We start from the raw sequence: 14,718 nt of genomic DNA on the forward strand, positions 1-14,718 counted from the left end.
TATATATATATATATATATATATATATATATATATATATATATATATATATATATATATATATTGTAATTGTTCGACTCAATTTTCTGAGGCCTGGAGAGAAAAAATATCCAAAAGTTCATTATTTTTCTATCTTTCTAAAACTTTAAAGTTTATTTTATATTGTGCATTTTAAACACACTTAATCTCTTCAGAGACACCAATAAAAATGGTAGAGTTTGAAAGGGATAGTGAAAGTGAATTACAAACATGATAACAAATATAATTTAATCAAAGTCTATATTACAATCTTATCATTGGGTAACATTCTACAATGGCATCAAATTAACCAGTAGTTGTTATGATCAAAATGTTACAGCGGCTAAAGTCATCAATGTAAGAATACAGCATTAAAAAATATGAACGAATTACAAATAAATAATTTGACAGCTTTTAGCACAGCTAAATTTGGAACCTAGAATAACCATTCAAGAGAAAAAGTATCATTTGTATAACTTTGGTCCCACCATGTCCCTGTTACCTGTGCAACAGAAAAGTGTTAGAGCCAATTGCATACATATGCGACAATAAGCCATTATTGTGGTACTCAAGGGAAGAACTGATATAGAATTCTCAGAAGAATCTTGGAGCAGTTGAAGTGAGGGAGGATCAACTTAAATATAAAGATTATATCTACAAAGCATAAAAATTTACAAAGTTATTGAAATGGCTGTGTCACAGCAAAACATTTTCTTGGATGGAGGCAAGTAGAATGGAATATGGAGCATTTAAAAGGTAGGACAACACTAGGCAAGAAAAGGACACCATTAAAGCTGGTCATATCATTGACCAACTGGAGTGCGTTAGATCCCTCAATCTAAGGTGAAAGTTTTGCATTGATGGCAATGAGGACAGTGACAAGTCTGCAATGGTTGGCATAATGAGCTGAGCGAGATGAATATAGGATTACAGGTGGTTACCCTTACCGCTAACCGCCACCATCACCACTTACAATATATCAAAGTACTGTTCTGTACTTTGACATCCCCAATATAGGAGGCAGCTTGGTAGGTGTGACACTACATTTACTTGCTTAAATGTGAGTGACAACAAATCTTTATTTTCTCTGACTAATAAAAGCATAGTTTTTCTTTTGGAGAGAGGCTTTGGACTTCTTGCTAGCTTTGAGACAGAAAGCTATCATATTTTTAGAGACTGGACAAGCAAGAGACTAGAGGAACAACTAAAAGGTTGTGGTACTGGGATCTTGCAGTTCAGTAGGTTGGAAGTATCTTCCAGACCTCTCAAGTACAGGAGCACTTCCTCCCTAACATCAAATGAATTGTTGATCATAGACTGTCTAGATGCATTGACAGCTGAATACCTCACACTCAATGTTTTCTTCTACTGCTTTTTGAGACAAATTTTATGAAATGCTTTTCTGCAGTTCCTATGTCTTTTCTGCACTGTGACTTCTCATGTGTGTTGTGAGATGAATTTTCTGGAAAAATTCTCTTCTGCATTCAGTGCACCCAAATGGCTTTTCTCCAGTATGAATCCTCATATGATTTTTGAGGTTGCTTTTGACATTAAAGGCCTTCCCACATTCACTGCACATAAACGGCTTCTCACCCGTATGAATCCTCACATGATCTTTGAGGTGGTCTTTCTTGGAAAATGGTTTCCCGCAGTCATTACATTGAAACAGCTTCTCCCCACTGTGAACCTTCATATGTTCTTTGAGATAATTTTTCTGAGGAAAAGCTCTGCCACAATCTGTGCATTTGAATGGCTTCTCCCCAGTATGAGTTCTCAAATGCTTTGTGAGATTACCCTTTTCATGAAATGCTTTCCCACATTCCCTGCAAACAAATGGCCTTTCTCCACTGTGAATCCTCAAGTGACTTGTGAGATGACTTTTCTGGGAAAATGTTTTCCCACAGTCACTGCACCTGAAAGCCCTCTCTTCACTGTGACAACTCCATATTTTTTCATCACCTTCATTTTTGCAAATTACTGAATCACCAGCTAAACTAACATACGATTGATTTGCATCACCATCAGTCTCACAGTGCACTTCTGTCTCTGTCTTGATTTCTATGAATGGAATTAAAGACAAAGAGTTATCATGAGTGGCTGCATGACAGCCAAGCAAGTCTCCATTTTCCTGACTGACTGGTGGGAGTGAAAATGGATCATCAATTTCTGTTTTCACTGAGCATTCTAAGAAAATTTGTGAATTCATTATAGCCTTCTGTCCTTTGATGTTGTAGCCCACTTACTGATTTTAAAGCTAAAAGATTATACTAAAGACTGAAAGTCAAGTTCTGCAACTCTTTCTTGGGAATTTTAGTTGAAGTGCAGTTTTCTTGATTTGTTTTCTCTGTTGTTAAGAAATGCTATAGCCTCATTTCCTTACCAATGCCATAAATCTGATTTAAAGAACTGATTTTCATTTTTTAGAAATTCAAAAGTAAAGGCACCATAACTGTCACTGTCAGTTAAAACAGTAGTGGAAACTTACATTTCATTTACTGTTTGCCACTTATTTATTTCCATTCTTGAAGCCAGAAACTGATGACTGTTTATGGATGAAGTCTGAAATAAGATAATAAAACACAGTTAAAGAATAAAATACAACAAATGAAAAACATAATTACAGAAATGCATGATTAAAAAGTTTTAATAAAGCTCTTGCAGCAAATACCTAGTTTGGTGAACTTGATTATACCATAATGTTGAAAGAACTTAATCCATGTAAAGGATCAAAACCGCCTTGAAGGAATAATACAATATTATTTAATATCTCCACTCAACCCTTCCCACCCATGGCACAGTACGTTAAACATTAATATTATTCATAATATTATTTAAAAGGCCACAAATAGAATGTCAACATGTGAGAAGAGAAGAAGACTATGCCCAAAGACAATACATGAATCATGTGACTAAATTATCTGTAGTACAAGGATAACACTCTCCTTCTGTAATATTCATAATCCTTCTAACTTTTAATTTGTTCCTAGAAGCATACAAACCTTCACCTTTTATACATAGACCCATTCCTTGGGCGGGAGGTATTATCCAAAGAAAATGAATGGTGTTACTCTTCCCATCTTGTAACCACTTGTACAGCTTGACTTATGTGATGCTGAGAATGACAGAGACCTGTGTCAGAGCTTGGCTTTCTTGGCGCCTCAATCTAGGAAATTTTAAAGAACCAGGGTGTGATAGGAAGACCTACTTGGAAGGTAGCAATATTATTACAACATACCCCTAGATAATAAATACTCTACTGCATCTGGCTAGAACAGCAGATACTGTACATGGCCATGGGGTGTTGAAAGGAAGAGAGAAATGAAGAATGAAGAACCAGTCATCCTTCATTCAACTGACTGTGATGCCAACTTGTGGGCAATGGCTCTGAGACAGAAGGAGGCAAAAGTGGTCTGGCAGTAGTAGACACCTGCCCTGCCTTAGTACCTGAACATCAAAGAAGTTCTTCTTGAACACCATAAATGGCACAGTGCCATAGATGTTGTGAGCCCTCATAAAAGGTACGGAGCCAGCTTTACAACTTCCAGAAGCAAAAACACTGATGTACATGTGACAGACATCTTTGGTCTACACTCCTAAAACAAACAAGTTGTTTAGTGATGAGCCCCACCACTCTTTTGATGCCTCCAAGAACAAAAGTATCTGCAGTTAGGGAGAAGATTAGTAAAATACCCACAAAAAAGTTCCTGTCATCCACCTACCATGCTATATTATCTTTCACTTCCTGGCTGAGGGGCAGATATCATCTAGGCAATGAAAGCAGAGGTTATAGTAGAGGGTGGTCTTTGAAGGCCCAAAGGAGAATACAGCAGCATATTCCTTAAGTAAATACCAATGGGGCCTTGTTTAGTTCTTTCTCCTGGACTCATACTTTTCCACTGAGCAGACAATCAAGACAGACATGATGCAATTGACAAATGGCATACACTCATGACCTCTGCAAAAAGAGAACATCTAATGGGGGTCAATGTTCAAGGGTGACATAAACCTTCAACACGTCAAGAATACCTAAGCTAGTCAACCTTTAGTACAGCAGAAGAGTCGGGCACCAACATTCATACAACATTTATAACAAAAATTCAAATACATGCCAAAGTCATCTACAGGAAATCCAACATGGTAATTGTTTCAATGACAGTAGACATGATCAAAGTCAACTTGAAACAGACAAGTTCACAGCAGCGCAGCCAAAGAAGTGATACCAACAATCGATTGAGTGGGTCAGCCCTCACTCGTGCTCTGCTAATTAACTACCTTGTTACCACACTTCAATAACTGGACCAGCTTTTGCTGATGTTATATCCACATAAATGATGATGTTTCTTTTCTTGTTGGAACAACAGAAAAAAAATACATAAAATCATTTCTATCAGTTTTAAGTAGAAATGAAGAGATCCTGAAGAATTTTAAACAGTTTTCAGTGTAAAGAAAGGATTCAGAAAGATAGGAAGCTTTCTGATTTAAAGGGATGCAAAGACTATTCAATTTTATCTGCTGATTTCAATAAAATATATACTCTTCGAATTCCCTTTTCACAAAGACATTATCAACTTAATTACATGAAAAGTATTTGTCTGCATAACAAAAAATTAACCTATCATTCAATCAACTTCTAAATGCAGTAACCCTTGATCATTCAAACTTCTTGTGTTTGATGATATGTTACTTTTTCATGAATAAATAGTATGGGTAGATTGGGCTACCTGAGTGAGCCATTGTGCTTGTTGAAGTGATGTACTTTTGTTTGTTTTGGGTATAACATATACTTACTATAAAAAGACAACATGAATAATTTCTTATTTCTTTAGTCACTATTCCTATGACCACACTCTGGATGTATCTGCACTCCAAGAGGCTACTGCACCTTCAAACTATAAATCCACAAGCCTAATTGCAATCTCTGAATACCGAGCGGTGAGAGGTCAGCCTCTTTCAGTAACTGTTTGAAATCATACAGGATGTGCATGCATAAAGGTAAGCAATAACTGCTAAGGTAGGCTACAGGGGTGGGAGGCTCAACTCTTCTTGGGGCCAAGTAGGACCTGCTATCCTAGGTCTGGCTAGGTTATGATGCATTCCTACATCTTATTTCATAATTTATGATGTTCTGGGTCAAGTTAGGGTGAAGAACCCCCAACCAAAAAGGTCTCAGCATCCTAGTTTAGGTGAGATATTACCGTATTAGGTTAGGATGAATTTTTGTAACTGCCCTTCTAACATGTTCATACTTTATATACAATTTTGTGAGTTTTACGGATACATAACATTGACTATGTGTTTTTTAAATTGCCCATGTTGCTGTTTTTTTTTTTTTTTTAATTCTTGTTGGCTGGGGTCCCACATATTTTATATTCCCCAAATTTAAAACTTGATTTCTCACTGGGATTCCCCAATTATGTTATATATAACAGGTACAGGAAAAACAAAAATGAGTGGTTTGCACAGAACAATAATGGTCAAAATGTACCATATTTATCAAGATAATATCTTATATGACTGCTAAAGTATGATGACTAAAAAGCGTAGCAAGTAACCTAAAATAACTTAAACTTACTATAGGCTACATCTGTATCACACAGGTTTGATTGTCAGAATGGTATTATTATTATTATTATTATTATTATTATTATTATTATTATTATTATTATTATTATTATACATGGACAACTTTTATCTAAAATTTTACAATGGACTTCACTTCTACATCAGTCTTTTAAGTCAGCCCAACCCAAACAGTTCCGTTGGCCTATCATAGAAACACAAACCAGAAAATTCATAGAAAAACTATAATGCAACTTTAGGACCGGAAATTTACACAGAAAATTGCCTGGGCCATAAAATATGGGCTATACTTTACTAATGTTAGGATATAATCATGTTAACCTACTTGCTTAACTGAAAAGATAGAAATCATGTGAAGCTGGTTTGTTCAGTAGGTAACGCTGTTCCTGTTTTCACTGGTACAGCCTAGTAGTCACTAGGTGGTTTTTTTAAATATCTTACAGAAATCTTGAGGATTTTCAAAAGCTCTGGAGTATCAATCTCAACTCTCTTAGTAAATTCGACGCGTCAGTTAAAGTACCTTCTAAGATCAGCTCTTTTCCTTACAATAAATCATTCAGTTTTATCCTCCCTTATTTTCAACAGTTGCATTTCCATACTGTCGAAATAAGTACTATTTGGATATTCAGTACAAAAAAGTAAAAAAAAAATAAAATAAAATAAAACTGGATGATGGAAATAACCAAAAATGTATATAGTGAATACCCATTAAGGTTAATATGCTATTCTACCTGCCTTTCCATCTAAAACAACATTTATTATACCTAATATGAACTTGGGAGTAGTTCAATAAAGCTGTCCAGACCAACAGGCATTCAACTTACAAGTAATTATGGCAATCTGCAATTTTGATGTGTAAACATAAGGTGCCAGACATGCCATTCTAGTAGTAAGGTTGAAGCTTTGCCTTTGTAATGTCACCCCACTTCCGTGTAGTTTTTTTTTATTTTCATTTCTTTCTTTTTTTCTGTTTTATTTCATCTTCTCTTCCACATGTGATACAACATTTATATTTTGCTTCATAATAAGGTCCTAGCAAAAAAAAAAAGTTTATCAACTACCTAGCTTTTATTTCCGAATTTCATCGCCTTCTTCATGTTTTGGGAAAAATAACGGAAAAATGGAATGAATCTTCCCTTGTTTTATGCCTTTTCACTGAAGTGGCAGTTAACACTTCCACCTGCATATCTTATTATAGCATTTGATTGTTCTATATTCGCTTATTCTCTAAATACATTCATAGACACACACACACACACACACACACACACACACACACACACACACACACACACATATATATATATATATATATATATATATATATATATATATATATATATATATATATATACATATATATATATATATATATTATACACACACACACACACGTATACAGTACATGATATTACGACACCAATATCTCACAAATATAGAATTCGCTTGGGAATAACATACATCCACAGGGAATTGTTTGTTTTTTGAATTAATGACAGGGTAGCTCTGACAACATCCCCATTCCATCAAAGAATTATGATCCTTGCGTTTTCCAGTAGCCTACAGTTCAAATCATGCAGTCAGTGTTTGACTTGGACTGATAAACTTCTTGAGCATTGTTACAACTGTAGAATACATTCATCCGTCACCTGGTATCTGTATGTCATCCTTGTGCTTAAGAAAAATCTTCACAACAAAATTGATGTGGGCAGATCACTTATAGAGAAAACACACCCCGATCAGTAACATAATAGGATGGAATAAAAGCCCTATTTTCTGGAAACTTGTTTATGAGGTTTACCTGGTTTTAGTTTTCCATTTTAAGTTCGTTTTTCACGTGTTCAGCTTGGTAAAGGCTTAAGTGTTATTGCTTAAAATTTCACTGATTGAGATGGAATTTGTGTAGATCGCCTCCTAGACTACATTGCGGTATGCTCTTAATTGTTTTTACCATCCTGGCAACGAAAAACATCCAGTGGTAATGTCAGTAATGGATGCTAATTAGGGATCTACAATCAATAAAATTTGTCTGTTAGATTTTACAAGCGTTAGAGACAAGTAGATTGACAGATAAGTGTCATGAATACTCTCACAAAGTGACGTCACTGTAGGAATTGTTAATCTGACCTTGCACATCCAGTTCATTCATCTTACATTTGGTATTATTTTACTTATGGACATTAATTGCTTTCAACATAAAATATAGGTTTTTCTGTTGTATTATGATGTGATTTGAATGATTTTGAGGTTTATTTTCATCGCAAATGAATACTTATCCTTCCCCGGCAAATGATATACTGTATACATAATTAATAAAATTACGACTTGTTAGAATACTGCACCCTCCTCTCCATAGCTAATACGGCAAAACTGTGTTTACTGATTACAGTTTTGCCGTATTAGCTATGGAGAGAGGGATGTAGTATTCTGACAAGTCGTAATTTTATTAATTTTGTATACAGTATATCATTTGCCGGGGAAGGATAAGTATTCATTTGCGATGGAAATAAACCTCAAAATCATTCAAATCACATCATAATACAACAGAAAAACCCATATTTTATGTTGAAAGCAATTAATGTCCATAAGTAAAATAATACCTTACATTTTACATCACATTCATAATTCGATTTTCATTTGTGCGACTTTTGTAAGCAATGCATTGCCGATTGTGGAAAGGAGTACTTTTTCGGGGGTGCGGTTGTACGAGTATAAGCTAAGTATCCTGACTTACCAGTGAAGCACCGTCTCTAGTGGTTTTTGCCCTTCCTTGTGAAGTGACCATGTACTTCCAGGTTTTATCCATGAATATTCATGTGTATTTAATCTTAATCTGGAATAATTTCTGATTTAAAGGGAGAGGATGAGAACTTGTTAAACAGAACTTATAGAACAAGATATTATATAAAAAAGTTTTAAGAAGTGTAAGCAAACAAGCCTTCCACCTAGGCCATATATAAGATGAGCCTACTTGTCAAGTGGAACCAATGTGAGTAAAGTGTGTGTTGGCCCATGTTACTAGCGTTTTAATATTTAGTATAAACATACCCTTGCAAGAGAGATTTTAGTGTACAAACTTCCGTCGGCATTGTTGTTAGAGCCCCACAGAACGCTTATTGCACACTTACATTTTGTTGATATTAGCGTAGGTTAGGTTACCCTACGGTTGCCTGCAATCCGATTTTCGGTCTTGTAGCTTTGAGCCTAGGCGAATTTTGATAATGCTGTTGTGATTTAATTCCCAGGCAAATACATTAACCTTATAAACTAGTCTCCTAACTGTCTTGTGTTTCATACATTTCAAACCTTTTCTTTTGGCCAAAACCCCGTGGTTTTGTTGTTCCCTCCCCTATTATGGGGGATCTGGCAATAGGGAACAGGATTTTGGGTGGGGTAAAACAACGAATGAGTGTGTACAGCCGTCCAGTCAGAGAGGTTGAAAATGCATGCATGCCACCGTAGGCCAGTCACTCAGAAAAATGCATTTTTCAGTGATAACAACTACAGTAAACAAATTATTAATAAAGCATGAAAATGTAGCAAGAAAAGGACATTTACAGGAGTTCATTTTAACCCAACCCTTGGGAACCACGTCCTTTAGTGGGCCAGGGTGGGGAAGCCTTCATCTTACCTGACCTAGGACAGTATAAGGGATGATTATGGGGTGAATCTTACCCGACTTTTATGACCAGATCCTTCTTATTTGGCCAAGGGACAGACCACATCCTTACCTGACCTAGTATCATGCAATTCATAGAGTAGAATACAGGAATGCAGTCTAACTTAATTTAACCTATAGTGTGCTGGGTTCTCAACTCTCAAGGTAACTTTGCCTCTGTTGGACACTATCCTAACCTGATCCAGAGCATCATAGATCTTTTGCAACCCTCCCTATCCAGGCTTGGGAAATAGAGCATCATTTTACTTTTATGATGTGTGAGCACTATAAATTATATAAGTAAAATGCAGAAATTACTTGTGTCCAATTCTCAATGCCAGTAATTGACTTTTTAAGGAGAGGTTTGTTTTGTGGAGGATAGGCATTTATTATTGGTAGGGATTACCATACTTCCAGATAGACAAAGCATTGTTTTACATCAAATTTGATAAAACATAACATTCAAGGTTCCCATCAACACCTCATGCACTCAAGTCCACTGTTTGTTTAACAGAAGAATCTTGGGAAAACAAGGAAGCGTCAGAAAACATCTGGGCTCTTGATGATGAGAATTATGAAGTTTGAATTAGTTCAAGACAGTATGTCATTAGTACATAACAAAGCAAAGAAAAAAGATTTCATAAATGATCAGGCACAGTGTGCTCACTTCTTGCCAGTTTTGGCCATTGTCTGAGAACATATGGGATGAACAGTTTCAGAACAATAGGACTGAACTTAGAAAATGATGCAAATATTTGTATTTTTATTGGTACGTGTTGTGCACAACTCATTCCTTTGCCCTGTATTTCTCTGTGAAATAAATGGCAAAATGATCTTCAGTTTACTGTTTCTGATGTTAAATTTGTCGTCATCTACGAGTTAAAAGCAGCATAATATTACCCTAAATGTATTTTTTTTATGATTTGCCCTAGGTTAGGCAATCTGTGCATATGGGGAGTCCAAGGTTGTTGATGTAATCAAGGAAATTACAATGATGAAGTTGGTCATACAGTAGTTTTTTTCTGAGAAATTAATTAAATCCAAAACCTTCGTTTTGAATTGTGAACCAGTGCTGCAACAGGATCATGTGTTAAGTTACCTCAGTTTAGGTGTAAGACTTGATGGTCAGTCTCTTGATAAGTAAGAATTGAAAAATGTCTTGTTACAGTTTATTAACTGCATGCAGGGTATTGTATAATTCTAGTAAGCGTACTTATTTGAGAAGTTAATTGATAGGATATGCATGTAGAAAAATTTTACATCTCCCTGTTTCTGGTGAAATTATGAAGTGGCATTATCTGCAATGATAGAATAGACTATAGGATTTAGGCCGAAGGCCAAGCGCTAGGACCTATGAGGCCATTGAGCGCTGAAACTGAAATTGACAGTAAAAATGTTTTAAAGGTGTAACAAGAAGAAAACCTCGCACTTGCACTATAAAACAATTGTTAAGAGAAGGTAAAAAGTAAGATGGAAGAAAGAGATTATGAACGGAGGTACAGTAATAGGAATAAAAGGGGTTGCAGCTAGGGGGCTGAAGGGACGCTGCAAAGAACCTTAAGTAATGCCTACAGTGCACTGCATGAATTGCACTGACAGCACTACCAACCTACGGGGGTCGAAGGATGAAGTCTTAAACAGGGATTACATTGTTGATGAGAGTTTCAAGCAGCTTTTGAGTTAGTTTCCAAAATGTGACCCCTCTTTTTAGGAATTAAGGTGTTATATCAGTGATTGTAGTGCTGTTGTTTTTGAGTTAAAACAGTAAAATGTAGCGTATTTGGGTGTTGCAGCTTTTGATGCAAGTGTCTCAACCATACTATGTTTTTGAAATTGCCTGCATCAGTCAGGAGAGAACTTTTGTGTTTAAGTCAGCAACAGTTATCCTACAATTGTTGATCTGTTTGATAATGAAAATGGGATCGTGACGTTCATGCATACTTCCAGTGTAAGGAGGAATGTAATTATTGAGAGAAAGGACAATGCTAATGAACATAATGGTGAAGTTAAACCCTCTGATAAGGGACATAAGCATTCCCAGAATTATGGATCCTTCACAGTAGAGAACTTTTGTAAGCTGGTCGCAGAAAATGTCATGAGAGGCAGGTTTTGCAATGTTCGTAGATCTAGTATGTCATCTCGTTCAAATTCGGAAATAATAAATGTCATGAAGCATTGCATTGTTTTATAGCTTTGCTGTTATTGTTCCAGTGACTAACTTGACCCAGAATGATGCCCTAGTTGTTGAAGCTTGTTTGCAGCATCCCTTCGACCTTAGGCACATCCACATTTAGCCTCTTCCTATAACTCCATTCCTGCTTCCTTTCTTCCAGCTTGCTTTCCATCCACTCCAACTCCTTTTTCACTGTGTTAAGGACTAAATGGCAGAAAGTTCCCCAGTGCTTGGCTTTAAAGCCAAATTTTCGTAAATCAGATCAACGACAAAGATGAGCAGAAGATATGTTGTTTACTGGTTTCATCTGTTTAGATATTTTCAAGAGTCCTTTTGAAAAAGTCCTCCTAGTGTTTTGCTTTTAAACATCACATATTCCTGTGATTTATGCGTATGATAATATATCACAAAAAAAAAAAAGATTTTAAGAGAGTTTAGAGATGACAAATGCACCACATGAATGGGGTACAAAAAATGTGTAGCCATGGGATACAGAATAATTTATAACCCAGTGAAAGAAAGCGCCTTTGGTTTTTATCTGAATATGCCCGAATAAGAGAAGACCTTAACGAAGGTAGATGTAATACAGAAAATATTTCAGTAGTTGTTCCTTATGGGACCAGAGGAACTCAATGGAAGAGTCGAACATCACAGTATATTGGACTAGTGTTGTCAGTGCACCTCACGTGGTACACTGTAGGCATTACTTAAGGTTCTTTGCAGGGTCCCTTCAGCACCTAGCCACAACCCCTTTCATTCCTTTTACTGTACCTCCGTTCATATTTTCTTTCTTCCATCTTGCAACTGCAAGGTTTTCCTCCTGTTAAGCCTTTCAAACCTTTTAACTGTCAATTTCCTTCAAAACTCATTTGGCTAAAAATCACAATATACTCTCAGGGGAAAATACTGATAAACATACAGATCACAGGCGACCTCAGATTCACACCTGACAGGTGTCAGGGAGGCGGAGTTTGGAAATTTGTAAGAGGTGCAAAAAAACGAGCAGGTAAAAGAGAACTGCTGCTTTATTTCAGATCCAGGCAGTTTATATAGCGGCAGACTGGCACCGTGCCGCGAAAGACAATGAGATTGTGTGTGACCTGAGGTCGATAATAATTAACAATAATATACAGCGAGCAAGTACACTTTACAATATAAAAACAGACAGAATTCCAATATGGATATAATCTTGATGCCTGCGAATGAAGAAATACAAGATACACAATTGACAACAGGTGAACAAATACATACATAGTTTAAATGATTGAAATCGCGTGACCTGGCACGTTAGGTGTGACCAATTGTATGGCGAAGAAAATGGGACGCCACCATAGAAAACTTGCTCAGCAGAGACTTGGCAAATGACACATTCGATGGAGACTCCGCTGACGGCTCTGTAGGTGACTTTACAAATACTCCCCCCCCCCTCAAGACGTGGGACACGTCTGATCAGTCTGCGTATCTGCTGGGGCGCTGAAGGGTGCCACGGCTGCTGCGTGAGGACAATGGGGGAGCACTCTGTGTGTGAGGCTGCCTGACTGCGGGTGAGGGCAGCCCCTTCCTGGGATGGCGTGCCCGCTGCTTGCAGGGGCCCGGTTGTGGCGAAGGGTGGCCGGGCAGGGGGTGCGCTGCTTTGACGCCTGTGTCTTCCTCCAGGAGGGCGGGTTTTATCCGGTCTATGGAAACCCAGTCGTTCCTCCCGGAAAGTGCTAGCAGGAACGCCTTGTTGTTCCGCTCCAGCACGCGGAAGGGGCCCCTGTAGAGCCTGGTCAGTGGCGGGCGGACGGCGTCATCCCTGACGAAGACGTGAGTGGTGGATGCCAGCCCCGGCGGTGTGAAAGATGCCGACCTGTCGGTGTATGTGCGCTTGCAGGGGGCGAACTTGCCGACCACAACACGGAACCTCTGCACTGACGGGTTGTGGCGATCTTCTGTCACAAGTTCGCCCGGCGACCACGAGGGACTCGCCATAGGTTTTTTCAGCTGCGGACGGGGCGCCATCGGCCCTGGGGGCGGTTCTCAAACCGAGGAGGACCCACGGAAGCTGATATTTCCAATCCTCGGCGGTGCAGCAGACCATGAGAGACGCCTTCAGGGACCTGTGGAACCGCTCGACCAGGCCATTGGCCGCCGGGTTGTAAGCCGTGGTGGTGTGATGCGTTGTCCCCAGCAGCTGAGCCAGGGCGGACCATAACTCGAACAGGAAAGCGGGGCCCCTGTCGGTTGTGATGTGGTCCGGGATGCCAAAGTGTGTGACCCAACTGGAAAGCAGGGCCTTGGCACAAGCGCTGGCGGGGTTTCTTGCATTGGTGTGGCTTCGGGCCACCTCATTGAGCGATCTACCACCGTCAGGAGATACCTGGATCCGAAGTGCCACTCTGGCTGCGGGAACTCGCCTATTCTGGACTGTGTGTGACGTCCCACATTGCTGGTTTGGCACTGCAGGCACTGTTTCGCCCAGGACGTGGCATCTTTCTGCACTCCGTGCCAGACGAACTTCTTTGACAGCAGCTTGGCCGTTGTCCTGCCAGAGGGATGTGAGAGGCCGTGAATGATGTTGAATACCTGGCGGTGGCGGGAGGCTGGAACCAAGGGGCGGGGCTGGCCAGTACTGATGTCGCGGAGGAGACTTGGGTCCCCAGGGGTGAGGGGCACGTCCCTCCACTTAAGGGACGTGACGGCGGTGCGGTAGGCTGGGGTTTCTGGGTCTGCGATCTGTTCCCTGGCGAGGTCTTCATAGTTTACCCTGAGCTGCACCGCGTTCAGCTCGACTCTGGAGAGGGCATCTGCTACAGGATTTTTCTTGCCGGGGAGGTACCTGATGGAGCAGGTGAATTCGGCGATGGCTGAGAGGTGTCGCTGCTGCCTGGAAGACCATGCGTCCCCCTGCTTAGTGAAGGCATGAAGCAACTGCTGGTGGTCTGTGAAAATTGTGAAGGGTGTCCCCTCCAGGAGGAACTTGAAGTGCCGGACTGCACGGTACACTGCGCAGAGTTCCCTGTCGAAGGTGCTGTAGCGGGCCTCTGCGGGGTTGAACTTCTTGCTGAAGAAGGCGATGGGCTGGGGAACGCTGTTGATGACCTGCTCCAGGACAGCACCACAGGCGACGTTGCTGGCGTCCGTTGTCAGCTGGAGGGGGCACTGGGATCCTGGAGTGCCAAGGCAGTTGCCTCGGCGAGGGTGGCCTTCATCAGGGAGAAGGCCTGCTGCTGGCTGGGTCCCCATGACAGAGACTTTGGTTGGCCCTTGAGAACTTCCGTCAGGGGGGCCGTGGTGTGCGCGACCCCGGG

At 39.5% G+C, this 14,718-nt stretch overlaps 1 protein-coding gene and 1 long non-coding RNA gene across 2 annotated transcripts in view; one reads left to right on the plus strand and one right to left on the minus strand.

The window, feature by feature from the left end:
- Positions 1-245: 245 nt before the first annotated feature.
- LOC136825279 (uncharacterized) lies at positions 246-6,504 on the minus strand. Its single transcript, XR_010849276.1, has 2 exons — positions 6,422-6,504; positions 246-2,576 (listed from the first exon to the last, which is right to left on the minus strand). It is a non-coding gene; the product is annotated as an uncharacterized lncRNA (long non-coding RNA).
- Positions 6,505-8,331: 1,827 nt separating this feature from the next.
- The window catches only part of LOC136825280 (uncharacterized), a 34,085-nt gene continuing 27,698 nt past the window's right edge, over positions 8,332-14,718 (plus strand). Inside the window, exon 1 of the transcript XR_010849277.1 lies at positions 8,332-8,586. The gene's annotated coding sequence lies outside the window, so the exon portion shown is untranslated. The remainder of the gene's footprint in view (positions 8,587-14,718) is intronic.

The sequence above is a fragment of the Macrobrachium rosenbergii genome, chromosome 37 (genome assembly GCF_040412425.1).
Source record: "Macrobrachium rosenbergii isolate ZJJX-2024 chromosome 37, ASM4041242v1, whole genome shotgun sequence".
In the NCBI taxonomy this organism is placed as follows: domain Eukaryota; kingdom Metazoa; phylum Arthropoda; class Malacostraca; order Decapoda; family Palaemonidae; genus Macrobrachium; species Macrobrachium rosenbergii.